The sequence below is a fragment of the Budorcas taxicolor genome, chromosome X (genome assembly GCF_023091745.1).
Source record: "Budorcas taxicolor isolate Tak-1 chromosome X, Takin1.1, whole genome shotgun sequence".
Taxonomy (NCBI): Eukaryota; Metazoa; Chordata; class Mammalia; order Artiodactyla; family Bovidae; genus Budorcas; species Budorcas taxicolor.
Window position 1 is genome coordinate 1750033 of NC_068935.1, and position 14266 is coordinate 1764298.

Genomic DNA, 14266 nt, shown 5'->3' on the forward strand with positions numbered 1-14266 from the left:
GCAGGCATTGATCTCAGGTGGCCTTGGGCTGCAATGGCTTGAAGTGTGACTTGGGTTCCCAAGCAGAGATTGAGGTTGGCGAATTGTGATGATAGCACCAAATCCTAGTCACTAGACCAGTAGTCAGGGACAAAGGCCCTGACTCTGGCCTTCTGGAAAAGAATTCCCACAAAGACAGAAAGAGAAACAATAAAGTCTTTATTAGGAGAAAAAGAGTACATTACTTGTGGATAGTCACACAAGCAGACTGAAAGAGAAATTCACACCCTCATGGTAGTTTAAATCACTTATTCGGGGCATCTATTCCAGGTTTCATTTAGTCAATAATTTTGATTTGCCTTTTTCTGAGTCCATGTTTAGTATATTTCAGGATCCTCCCATGTGTGCACAAGCATCTTTTCGCCAAGATGTATTCCAGAGAAGAGGCTTATGGGTAGGCTGACATCACTTACTATAAGGTGGTATGTGTGTGTGTGTGTGTAAAGTCGCTCAGTCCTATCTGACTCTTTGCAACCGCATAGGCTGTATCCTGCCAGGCTTCTCTGTCACAGAATTTTCCAGGCAATGTTACTGGAGTGGATAGCCATTGCGTCTCCAGGGGATTATTCTCGACCCAGGGATTAAATTCACATCTCTTGTGTCTCCTGTATTGGCAGGAGAGTTCTTAACCACTGCACCACCTGGTAAGCCCACTATGAGGTGGTACCTCTTCCCTTTTTGGTCTCCAAGAAGCTTTCTATCAGGAAGGTTTTCTTGACTTCTTGAATGAAAAATATATGGTATCTTATTTTTCATTTGGGCAGGACCCATTCTCCTCTCTCAGTTGTCCTTCTATTGATATTTTGGGGCTTTCTGTCTATAGGGAATGAACTACAGTTGCTTTTCCCGGAGAATCCTATCTGCTTCCTGCCTCAGCATCATCCAATACAATGTTAGTTACTCAGCTGTGTTTCACTCTTTGCGACCATATGGACTGTAGCACGCCAAGCTCCTCATTCCATAGGATACTCCAGACAAAAATACTGGAGTGGGTTGCCATTTCCTCCTCCAGGGGATCTTTCCAGGGATTAACCCAGGGATGCCACTAGTGCCACCTGGGAAGCTTCAGTATCATAAATCTCTAAATCTAACCAACCATGCAATCCACCCTCTCTAAACCTGAAAGCAATCAGGGCCCTGTTGGGCCCTCCTGGGCACAAAAGCCTTTCCATGTTCCCTTCCCCCCACCCTCCCTCCACCCCACCATTTCTTGTTTGTAGGAAAAAAAAAAATTCAGTCTTGGAGACTTTACCTGAGTTCCAAAGGGTAGATTCAAACAGTTTCTAAATCAGGAAGGAAGGGAATGCAGAAAGAAACAGTAGTGTATCAAGGGGCCTGGGTCTAGTTCCTCCTTGGAAATGTGCATAACAATATGATACATATCTTAGTTCTAAAAAAACACTAAAGTCCCCATCCAGATGGAGGATAGTAACTTCAGGCTGACACAAGTAAGTTGACCCCAGACTGATTAGAACCAGAAGGCTGATGATGCAGATTCCTGGAAATCCACCTTGTTACTTCACCACCAACAAATCAGAAGAGGGTTACAAACCCTGCAACTCTTCCCCCAAATTTTGCCTATAATAACTTCTTCCTTGAAACCCATCAGGGAGTTCTTCTCTTTTGGCCTCAAGCCACCCATTCTTTGTGCATGGTTCTTCAATAAATCTTTCTCTACTCCAAATTCCAACGTTCTGATTTGTTTAGCCTCGTTGAACTTCAGGCACATGAACTTGAATTTGACAACAGGCCCATATATATCATTTACTTTTTTAAGTCATTTTGTATTGAGTTTCTTATAAACTCAATTGAGTTACTTTTAAAAATCTCTTACTTGATATAAAAGTGTCTTTTTTTGTGTGTCTGTTTTTCGGTTGGTATTAGTATAACAGTATCTTTGTGCCATTTCATGGGAAATATTAGTGGAAAGAAAATAAATATTTTTAATAAATCCAAATAGAGAGTCAGATTCATCTATAGTAGTTACAGAATATTGGAGAACAAGGAATTAATTCAATTTGAAAATTATGAAGTGAATTTGAATCATCTCAGGTTACAAAACACATTTATTGATTCATACACTCACAGAACTGTTAAGATGAGAGACATTCCAAATAATTTCTCTGCCAGAAACATGCAATGACAGACACACTAAATAACAGAATCACATGTATTCAGAAACATGCTATGTGAGTATCCTTGCTCTTTTTCCTTTTTTTCCAGTAATACTTAGTCCTATTTCTATTCTGGCATTCAACTCATTTTAGTTGTTTCTCCTCCACTGATCTATGAGTTTCTCACTGGCAAAATCCCTCTTACTTTTCTTCATATTCCTAACAGTGATCATAAAATGTTGCACATAGTAGAAACGCAGAAGTGTTTTTGAAAGGTTAAATGAATAAAAGTACTTTGAAAGAGTAATGGGAGCATTCAGAAGATTGAGAACTCCCTAAGTGCTAGGTTGGACCTAGAAGGGACCTTGCTCTTCATTATCACTGAGCACAATGCCTACAAAAGAACTGGTTTAAATAACAAATTTTGAGAAGGTTTTACAACAAATATTGAATCTATCTCTGAATGATGCAGGGAATTTAACATCTAAGAATTGTTTTCTATTTTTAAAAGGTAATTCCTTGTTTTGATTTAAAAGAAACATATCTGAGTAATAGAAATAAAATTTCATTAAAAGGAATTTGAGAAACAAGAGAAGAATACTCATAATAACTCACATACACATAGCCACCAATATCTGGAAAACAGAGTGTACTTGTAATTTTATATGCTGATGTTTTTCACTTCACTTTGAGCAATAAGCATCATCCCATTTTGCAATCTAATCTACACAACTACATTATTCAATGGTTGAAAACAGTCTGCACAGAAAATGTACAAAACATTTATCTAGTGATTCTGCTGTGGTTGAAAACAAACTGCTTTTCATTTTAGAATATATAAGCAATACTGTGATAAACAATCACATGCACATTGTCTTTTCTATATTTTAGATTATTGATTAAGACCAATAATACCAAAAGTGAAATTATGAGGATGAAAGTTTAAAATTTTTAAGGTTCTCAATATATATTGTTCTAAAATGTTGCTAATAATTTATGATAATGTCAGTAATACATGATTGCACCTGCTTTGCCACATTTCAATAATGCAAATCATCTTTTTTAAATGTATGATAATATAATTGGTAAAAAGAAGAGATACTGCATTATCATTTCAATTCCTTTTTTTTCTCTTTTGTTGTACAGTTTAACATACTTTAGTATATTTTCCCTTTATTGAATTATCTTTAGCTTTTTTAGCAGATTTTGTTGATGGTCTGGGAATCTCTATTACCATCTGTTGCCTGAGCTAACAGCTCTAACCTAAAACCTTAACCAGAAGATTGCCCTTGAAAGATTGGAATCAGCTACAGGAGTCTATACTCTCCACCCAGGTCAGCCCTTAATTAACAGCACAGGCCTGCAAAAGCTTCACTCCCTTGAGTCAAGCAGGGGTGGCATGACTGAGGTGAAATTTCATTCCAGATCACCCCATCACATCAGACTTAAACTTCATTTAAAAGGATATCTTCGTTTAGCTCATTTCTTTCCTTATCCTGCTTACCTCACTACCTTAAAGGTAGCCTGCACATGAAATCTTTAGGAAAAAAAAAGAAAATAATCTGGCATTTCAGGGTGTGCTTTAAAGGCCCCAATCTAAAGTAAATATACTGTGCATATGTACATTATGTTTCCTTAATGTATGTTTTGGTGCTTTTTCTTTGTTTTTAGTGTCTATTCCAGAATTTGGAGAATATGAAGATCTGTTTTCATATAATATTATTGTAAGAAAACAGATCAATATGATTCTGTTTACACTCCTACAGTAAAAAGTAGAGTCAAGTTTCTTTTATATTTGAAATCAATCGCTTTAAATCTCACTTGCCCAAGAACTGAATCTAAAGGGGCTTTCATGATTTCAAACTCTAAATGAAAAGAGAATAAAAGTTTCACAAATACACTAACTGCGATAGATTTTCTTTTTTAATCAACTGCCAGAAACTTTCTTAACCAGGTATCATAATGAGATAGAAATTGCTAGGCAGTAACTGTAGGACTCTGAGACCCCAGTCTTGTTTTCAATAAACGTATTGATCCATTAACCTAAAACTATATCCTTTGTCCTGAATTCCTGGAATGTGTCCTTGGTCTGATAAATTATCAGTACTCAAATCCAGGCAAGGACAGTAATTAACTTCTGTTCCACATGCCTGAGCGAAAAACAACTGGTGATTATTAATCTTAAACCCATACATGTCGTCCATTGTGAAATGGCCAGGCAGTATGAAAAAGGGTGGCAACTTAATCCAAGGATCAAGAGAAGCCATAAAGATGTTAAATTAAACATTTTGACCTTTAAACTGGATTGGTTAGGAATGACATAGTTTAAGGAGAGGAGCCAACCAAAAATATACAGATTAATACTGGTAAGGATTGAGTCCTGCCTTTGGGGCACTCTTTACCCCCTCAGGGGCTTCTCTGGTGGCTCAGAAGTTAAAGCGTCTGCCTCTAATACGGGAGACCTGGGTTCAATCCCTGGGTCAGGAAGATCTCCTGGAATAGGAAATGGCAACCCACTCCAGTATTCTTGCCTGGAGAATCCCATGGACAGAGGAGCTTGGTGAGCTACAGTCCATGGGGTCGCAAAGAGTCTGACACGACTGAGCGACTAAACTTAACTTACCCCCTCAGAGCTTTCTACTTTCCTTATTTATAGTAAAAGTCATTCATATGCTACCAAGAGTGTTCTTGAAATTCATTCTTCAGCTCCATATACGAGAATTCAAATTCCCATTTCAATAACGCAAACATGTTTGATATTGAAGATTAAAAAGTTTAAAGACATATTCATCTTTAAGTGAGAATATTAACTAATTTTTATTTTTTTTATTTTTTTATTTATTTTTTTTTTTGGTGTTTCCCATAATACATTTAATTTTTTTTTTTTGAATTTTTTTTTTATTTTTTTAATTTTAAAATCTTTAATTCTTACATGTGTTCCCAAACATGAACCCCCCTCCCACCTCCCTCCCCATAACATCTCTGTGGGTCATCCCCATGCACCAGCCCCAAGCATGCTGTATCCTGCGTCAGACATAGACTAGCGATTCAATTCTTACATGATAGTATACATGATAGAATGCCATTCTCCCATATCATCCCACCCTCTCCCTCTCCCTCTGAGTCCAAAAGTCCGTTATAGACAGCTGCGTCTTTTTTCCTGTCTTGCATACAGGGTCATCATTGCCATCTTTCTAAATTCCATATATATGTGTTAGTATACTGTATTGGTGTTTTTCTTTCTGGCTTACTTCACTCTGTATAATCGGCTCCAGTTTCGTCCATCTCATCAGAACTGATTCAAATGAATTCTTTTTAATGGCTGAGTAATACTCCATTGTGTATATGTACCACAGCTTTCTTATCCATTCATCTGCTGATGGACATCTAGGTTGTTTCCATGTCCTGGCTATTATAATCAGTGCTGCGATGAACATTGGGGTACATGTGTCTCTTTCAATTCTGGTTTCCTCGGTGTATATGCCCAGCAGTGGGATTGCTGGGTCATAAGGGAGTTCTATTTGCAATTTTTTAAGGAATCTCCACACTGTTCTCCATAGTGGCTGTACTAGTTTGCATTCCCACCAACAGTGTAGGAGGGTTCCCTTTTCTCCACACCCTCTCCAGCATTTATTGCTTGCAGATTTTTGGATCACAGCCATTCTGACTGGTGTGAAGTGGTACCTCATTGTGGTTTTGATTTGCATTTCTCTGATAATGAGTGATGTTGAGCATCTTTTCATGTGTTTGTTAGCCATCCGTATGTCTTCTTTGGAGAAATGTCTATTTAGTTCTTTGGCCCATTTTTTGATTGGGTCGTTTATTTTTCTGGAATTGAGCTGCATAAGTTGCTTGTATATTTTTGAGATTAGTTGTTTGTCAGTTGCTTCATTTGCTATTATTTTCTCCCATTCAGAAGGCTGTCTTTTCACCTTGCTGATATTTTCCTTTGTTGTGCAGAAGCTTTTAATTTTAATTAGATCCCATTTGTTTATTTTTGCTTTTATTTCCAGAATTCTGGGAGGTGGATCATAGAGGATCCTGCTGTGATTTATGTCTGAGAGTGTTTTGCCTATGTTCTCCTCTAGGAGTTTTATAGTTTCTGGCCTTACATTTAGATCTTTAATCCATTTTGAATTTATTTTTGTGTGTGGTGTTATTTTTATTTTATTTCAAGTTAAAATCCTGACATTTTAAATTTTGTATCATAAAATGTAGTATGGGCTTCTCGGTGCTCATTGGTAAAAAACCTACCTGCCAATGCAGGAGATGTGGGTTCAGTCTCTGGATCAGGAAGATCCCCTGGAGAAGGAAATGGCAACCCACTCTGTATTCCTGCCTGGAAAGTCTTATGGACAGAGAAGTCTGGTAGGCTACAGTTCAAGGAGTCACAAAAAGAGTTGAATATGACTTAGAGACTAAACATCAAAAATGTGTAGTATGGAATTCAAATTTGAATCACTTATTTGGGTCTGGGGACAATAATTTTATTGTTTTGTTTTGTGAATTTATTCCCTTGTATTATATTCTTTTTCTTCCATTTTTGTAGGTTTACTCAATTGTCCTATTTCTAACTTCTTGAGTCAGATGATTAAGTCATTAATTTTCAAATTTTATTTCTTTTTTTAATCTAAAAATGTGAAGACACTAACTCTTTTACATGCTGCATTAGTTGCATTCCATCAGGATTTTTTTTTTATATTTATTCAATATATGTTTCTAATTTGCATTGATATTTCTCTTATGACCTATAAGCTCAATTCAGCTCAGTCACTCAGTAGTGTCCTGCTATTTGTGGCTCCATGGACTGCAGCAAGCCAGGTTTCCCCGTCCATCACCAGCTCCTGAAGCTTGCTCAAACTCATGTCCATCAAGTCGGTGATGCCATCCAACCATCTCATCCTCCGTCATCCCCTTCTCCTCCTGCCTTCAAACTTTTGCAGTACCAGAGTCTTTGCCAATGAGCCAATTCTTCACATCAAGTGGCCAAAGTATTGGAATTTTAGCTTCAGCATCAGTCCTTTGAATGAATATTCAGGACTGATTTGCTTTAGGATTGACCGGTTGGTTCTTCTTGTAGTCCAAGGGACTCTCAAGAGTCTCCTCCAACACCACAGTTCAAAAGCATCAATTCTTAGGAGTTCAGCTTTCTTTATAGTCCAAATCTTCCATCCATACATGACCTCTGGAAAAACCATTGTTTTGACTAGATGGACCTTTATCAGCAAAGTAATGCCTCTGCTTTTTCATATGCTGTCTAAGTTGGTCATAACTTTCCTTCCAAGGAGTAAGCGTCTCTTAATTTCATGGCTGTAGTCACCATCTGCAGCGATTTTGGAGCCAGAAAAAACAGTATCTCACTGTTTCCATTGTTTTCCCATCTATTTTCCATGAAGTGATGGGACCAGATGCCACGATCTTAGTTTTCTGAATGTTGAGCTTTAAGCTAACTTTTCCACTTACTTCTTTTACTTTCATCAAGAGGCTCTTTAGTCCTTCTTCATTTTCTGTCATAAGGGTGGTATCATTTGCATATCTGAGGTTATTGATATTTCTCCTGGCAATCCTAATTCCAGCTCGTGCTTCATCCAGCCCAGTGTTTCTCATGATGTGCTCTGCATATAAATTAAATAAGCAAGGCGACAATATACAGCCTTGACATACTCCTTTTCCTATTTGATACCAGTCTGTTCCATGCCCATTTCTAACTGTTGCTTCCTGACCTGCTTACAGGTTTCTCAAGAGGCAGATTAAGTGGTCTTGTATTCCCATCTCTTTCATAATTTTTCACAGTTTATTGTGATCCATGCAGTCAAAGGATTTGGCATAGTCAATAAAGCAGAAATAAATGTTGTTATGGAATTCTCTTGCTTTTTTGATGATCCAGCAGATGTTGGTAATTTGATCTCTGGTTCCTCTGCCTTTTCTAAATCCAGTTTGAACATCTGGAAGTTCATGGTTCATGTATTGCTGAAGTCTGGCTTGGAGAATTTTGAGCATTAATTTGCCAGCTTGTGATATGAGTGCAATTGTTTGAGCATTCTTTGGCAATCCTTTACTTTGGGATTGGAATGAAAACTGAATGATCGACATAGACAGTATATTAAAAAGCAAAGATATTACTTTGGTGATAAAGGCCATCTAGAATATAGTATTTACCTTCCAATCATATGGAAATTTTGCATTTAGCTTCTTGTTTTAGATTTATAGCTTAAATTTATTATGGTCCAGAAACATTCCTATAATATTTGAATCTTTAAAAATTATTGAAACTTGCTTTATGATTTGGAATATAGTTAATTAGTATAAATGTTGTGTATAATCAGCAAAAATATATTTAATAGTTGACACATTAACTGAAAAAAATATATTTTATTATTATATTTTAAATAGTTATATACTTATTTTATATTAGCCATATTAAAATATTATTTTATTATATTATTGTAGTATAATTTTTTACTATATTGAAGAAGTTAAGAAAAGGAATAGGGTTTCAATTCTAACTCTGCCATTAACTTGATATATGGCCATTACAAAGCTGCTTACACAGTTTGTGCTTCAGTTTCTATTTCTGAAAAGTGAGAACAATAGCAATTAACTCATAGATATTGGTAAGAATCAAAAGAGTTACCTGGAAAGTGCTTACATTGGCAAATGTCACATGATAAAATGTTATAAATGAACATGAAAAGGAGAGACAGAAGGTAGGTAGATTGTTCAAGGTTATGATATATGCAGAGTGAAGTATGCAGACAATAGTCTTTGTAATAGATTGGTCAAATATTTAGACTTTTTAAATAGTTAATGAAAAAGATCTATGCAGTGTTGAAATACCATGCAGCATGCAGTTCTCATAGATCTAAATGTAAAATGCAAACCCATAGAGCTTCTAGATGAAAATATATGAGAAAATCTGCATGACCTTGAATTTAGTGATGAGTGGTTACATATAACAGCACAAGTATGACATGTAAAAGAAAAAAATAATAAATTAGACTTTACTAAAATTAAAAATTCTGCTTTTAGAAAGAATCTGTTATAGAATGAAAAGCCACAGCCTGAGAAAAGTGAATTATAAAACGTAGGTCTGATAATGAATTTATATGCAAAATATATAAACAACTCTTAGAACGTAAAAATAAAAAGCAAATAGCCCAGTTCAAAATGGTGAGATACCTGAACAGCTCACAAAAGAAGATATATAGATGACAATTAAACACATGAAAAGTTGCTCAACATCATTTTCCATTAGGAAAATATAAAGCAAGTAGATACTGATACACACGTATTAAAATCATTTAATACAAAATATCTGAAAATACCAATTGTTGGCAAGGATGTGGAGCAATAGGATCTCTTACTCATTTCTGGTATGAATGCAAAATAGTACAGCTACTTTAGAAGACAGCTGGGAAATTTTCACAAAGCTAAGCATAGTCATCATGCAATCTAGTAAGCAAAACCTAGGCACATATACAACTGACATGATCTGTATTTGCTTAGAAAAACGATCAACTGATTTGATAACCAGACTATATCCATGACATAGTTGCTCCATCTTGTGTTAGTTGCTCAGTTGTGTCCTACTCTTTGCTTGTGTCCACCAAGCTCCTCTGTCCATGGAACTTTCCAGGGAAAGATACTGGAATGGATTGCCATACCCTTCTTCAGGGGATCTTCTCAACACAGTGATCAAATCTATGCTTCCCGCATTGTGGGCAGATTCTTTACTGTCTGAGCCACAAGAAAGTCCTTGCATGTTCCACCTTGAGCAACACTAAGTCTATGGCTAGTGCAATTTCAAAAACTGACCTCAAGAGAATGAGATTAACATTATTGTCCATAGTAATCTATCTTTTGTGTGTGTGCATCAAAATAATTGTAGCTTACTCTGCCTCTTTACATAAACAAGCAATTCAAATTGTCAGACCCATGTTGACATCTCCCACTCTGAGAATATAGCACCCTGTGTCAGCATGAAGAAGTTATAGAAGATGAACCTTTGTACCTAATATCGCAGAAATGAAATAATGTCTGAGAAGTGGGGATTTGTGAGCAAATCTTTTGGCCCTTTCCTGTTTGTCTATCTCTCTTCCCCTTAAACCTTAATTAAAAATGAGATCACTAGGTAGCTTTTAACCTAACTCCTGACTTTTGCTCTACTGAATGCACACAATGTCTTGCCTAAACTGTTTATTCCTTTCCTGGATTGGAAAACCTGAGAATGAAGAACTAAGCAGTTAGAGAATAACAGACTCTCTATGTCTAGCTTTCCTCTTAGCAAATTTTCAGGATAACATCCAAAGGAAGATTAATAGCAGTCAGAAGCTCTGCAAACAATGGAAAAGTGATGGATGAAGAATCTCCCACCTTATGAAGAACTGAGATTGCTTTCTCTTTTTCCCTTTAAAAACTCTCATGGCTGAGCAGAAACTTTGGAGTTGGTCTTGGGACATGAGTACACCTTCCCTCTAGATTTCAGTTTGCTGAATAAATATCTTTCCTTTCTGCTGACACTTGCCCCTTGATTATTGTCTTTTTGAGTGGGGAAGGAACCTAACCTCAGTTTGGTAACATATATAGATGCTGCCACCTCAATAAGGTGAAGCAGACCTCCTTCTCAGCTTTAAAATGTGGGCACGGCTTTCTAATTGGAAAATGAAAGAAAGAGAAGCAAAAATAGAGTGGCAAAATCGACTCCAGCCAGGTTAGTACCATTATGTGCGTGATAAATTACTTCAGTTGTGTTCAACTCTCTGTGACCCCATGGACTCTAGCTTATAAGGCTACGCTGTCCATGGGATTATCCAGGCAAGAATACTGGAGTGAGTTGTCATGCCCTTTCCAGGGAATCTTCCCGACCCAGGGATTAAGCTCTTGTCTCTTACATTTCCTGCATTGGCAGGCAGGTACTTTACTGCTAGAGCCACCTTAGAAGCCATTATTGGTGTCATTTTGATAACATGTAATTTTAAATTAATGTGTTAAAAGTGGCAGTATTGTAAAGTAAAATAAAGTAAAAATAAAAATTCAAAAAAAAATAAATATAGGTGGAAGATAAATAGGTTAAATTAAAAAAAAAAAAAAAAAAAAAGACTGGCAGTTTACCTCCCAAATCCCATAACCTCAGTCTAACCATAAGAAAACAATTGATATGTCCCAATTAAGGAGTATTCTATAAAATATTTGATCACTTCAGTTCAGTCACTCAGTCGTGTCCAACTCTTTGCAACCACATGAATCACAGCACGCCAGGCCTTCCTGTCCATCACCAACTCCCGGAGTTCATTCAGACTCATGTCCATCGAGTCAGTGATGCCATCCAGCCATCTCATTCTCTGTTGTACCCTTCTCCTCCTGCCCCCAATACCTCCCAGCATCAGAGTCTTTTCCAATGAGTCAACTCTTCACATGAGGTGGGCAAAGTACTGGAGTTTCAGCTTTAGCATCCTTCCTTCCAAAGAAATCCCAGGGCTGATCTCCTTCAGAATGGACTGGTTGGATCTCCTTGCAGTCCAAGGAACTCTCAAGAGTCTTCTCCAACACCACAGTTCAAGAGCATCAGTTCTTCCGCACGCAGCCTTCTTCACAGTCCAACTCTCACCTCCATACATGACCAAAGGAAAAACCATAGCCTTGACTAGATGGACCTTAGTCGGCAAAGGAATGTCTCTGCTTTTGGATATGCTATCTAGGTTGGTCATAACTTTTCTTCCAAGGAGTAAGTGTCTTTTAATTTCATGGCTGCAACACCATCTGCAGAGATTTTGGAGACCCCAAAAAATAAAGCCTGACACTGTTTCCACTGTTTCCCCATCTATTTCCCATGAAGCTATGGGACCCGATGCCATGATCTTTGTTTTCTGAATGTTGAGCTTTAAACCAACTTTTTCACTCTCCTCTTTCACTTACATCAAGAGTCTCTGTAGTTCCTCTTCACTTTCTGCCATAAGGGTGTTGTCATCTGCATATGTGAAGTTATTGATATTTCTCCCAGCAATCTTGATTCCAGCTTGTGTTTCTTCCAGTCCAGCGTTTCTCATGATGTACTCTGCATATAAGTTAAGTAAGCAGGGTGGCAATATATAGCCTTGACGTACTCCTTTTCCTATTTGGAACCAGTCTGTTGTTTCATGTCCAGTTCTAACTGTTGCTTCCTGACCTGCATACAGGTTTCTCAAGAGGCAGGTCAGGTGGTCTGGTATTCCCATCTCTTTCGGAATTGTCCACAGATTATTGTGATCCACACAGTCAAAGGCTTTGGCATAGTCAACAAAGCAGAAATAGATGTTTTTCTGGAACTCTCTTGCTTTTTCCATGATCCAGCGGATGTTGGCAATTTGATCTCTGGTTCCTCTGTCTTTTCTAAAACCAGCTTGAACATCAGAAATTTCACGGTTCACGAATTGCTGAAGCTTGGCTTGGAGAATTTTGAGCATTACTTTACTAGCATGTGAGATGAGTGCAATTGTGTGGTAGTTTGTGCATTCTTTGGCATTGCCTTTCTTTAGGATTGCAATGGAAACTGACCTTTTCCAGTCCTGTGGCCACTGCTGAGCTTTCCAAATTTGCTGGCATATTGACTGCAGCACTTTCACAGCATCATCTTTCAGGATTTGAAATAGTTCTACTGGAATTCCATCACCTCCACAAGCTTTGTTCGTAGTGATGCTTCCTAAGGCCCACTTGACTTCACATTCCAGGATGTCTGGCTCTAGATGAGTGATCACACCATCGTGATTATCTGGGTCATCAAGATCTTTTTTGTACAGTTCTTCTGTGTATTATTGCCACCTCTTAATATCTGCTGCTTCTGTTAGGTCCAGACCATTTCTGTCCTTTATCGAGACCATCTTTGCATGAAATGTTCCCTTGGTATCTCTAATTTTCTTGAAGAGATCTCCAGTCTTTCCCATTCTGTTGTTTTCCTCTATTTCTTTGCATTGATCACTGAAGAAGGCTTTCTTATCTCTTCTTGCTATTCTTTGGAACTCTGCATTCAGATGCTTATAGCTCTCCTTTTCTCCTTTGCTTTTCACCTCTCTTCTTTGCACAGCTATCTGTAAGGCCTTTCCAGACAGCCATTCTGCTTTTTTGCATTTCTTTTCCATCGGGATGGTCTTGATCCCTGTCTCCTGCACAATGTCACGAACCTCATTCCATAGTTCATCAGGCACTCTATCTATCAGATCTAGGCCCTTAAATCTATTTCTCACTTCCACTGTATAATCATAAGGGATTTGATTTAGGTCCTACCTGAATGGTCTAGCGGTTTTCCCTACTTTCTTCAATTTAAGTCTGAATTTGGCAATAAGGAGTTCATGATCTGAGCCACAGTCAGCTCCTGGTCTTGCTTTTGTTGATTCTATAGAGCTTCTCCTTCTTTGGCTGCAAAGAATAAAATCAATCTGATTTTAGTGTTGACCATCTGGTGATGTCCATGTGTAGAGTCTTCTCTTGTGTTGTTGGAAGAGGGTGTTTGCTATGACCAGTGCATTTTCTTGGCAAAACTCTATTAGTCTTTGCCCTGCTTCATTCTGCATTCCAAGGCCAAATGTGCCTGTTAGTTCAGGTGTTTCTTGAATTCCTCCTTTTGCATTCCCGTCCCCTATAATGAATAGGACATCTTTTTTGGGTGTTAGTTCTAAAAGTTCTTGTAGGTCTTCATAAATCCGTTCAACTTCAGCTTCTTCAACATTACTGGTTGGGCATAGACTTGGATAACTGTGATACTGAATGGTTTGCCTTGGAAACGAACAGAGATCATTCTGTCGTTTTTGAGATTGCATCCAGGTACTGCATTTTGGAGTCTTTTGTTGACCATGATGGCTACTCCATTTCTTCTGAGGGATTCTTCCCCGCAGTAGTAGATATAATGGTCATCTGAGTTAAATTCACCCATTCCAGTCCATTTTAGTTCGCTGATTCCTGGAATGTCGACGTTCACTCTTGCCATCTTTTGTTTGACCACTTCCAATTTACCTTGATTCATGGACCTGACATTCCAGGTTCCTGTGAAATATTGCTCTTTACAGCATCAGACCTTGCTTCTATCACCAGTCACATCCACACCTGGGTATTGTTTTTGCTTTGGCTCCATCCCTTCATTC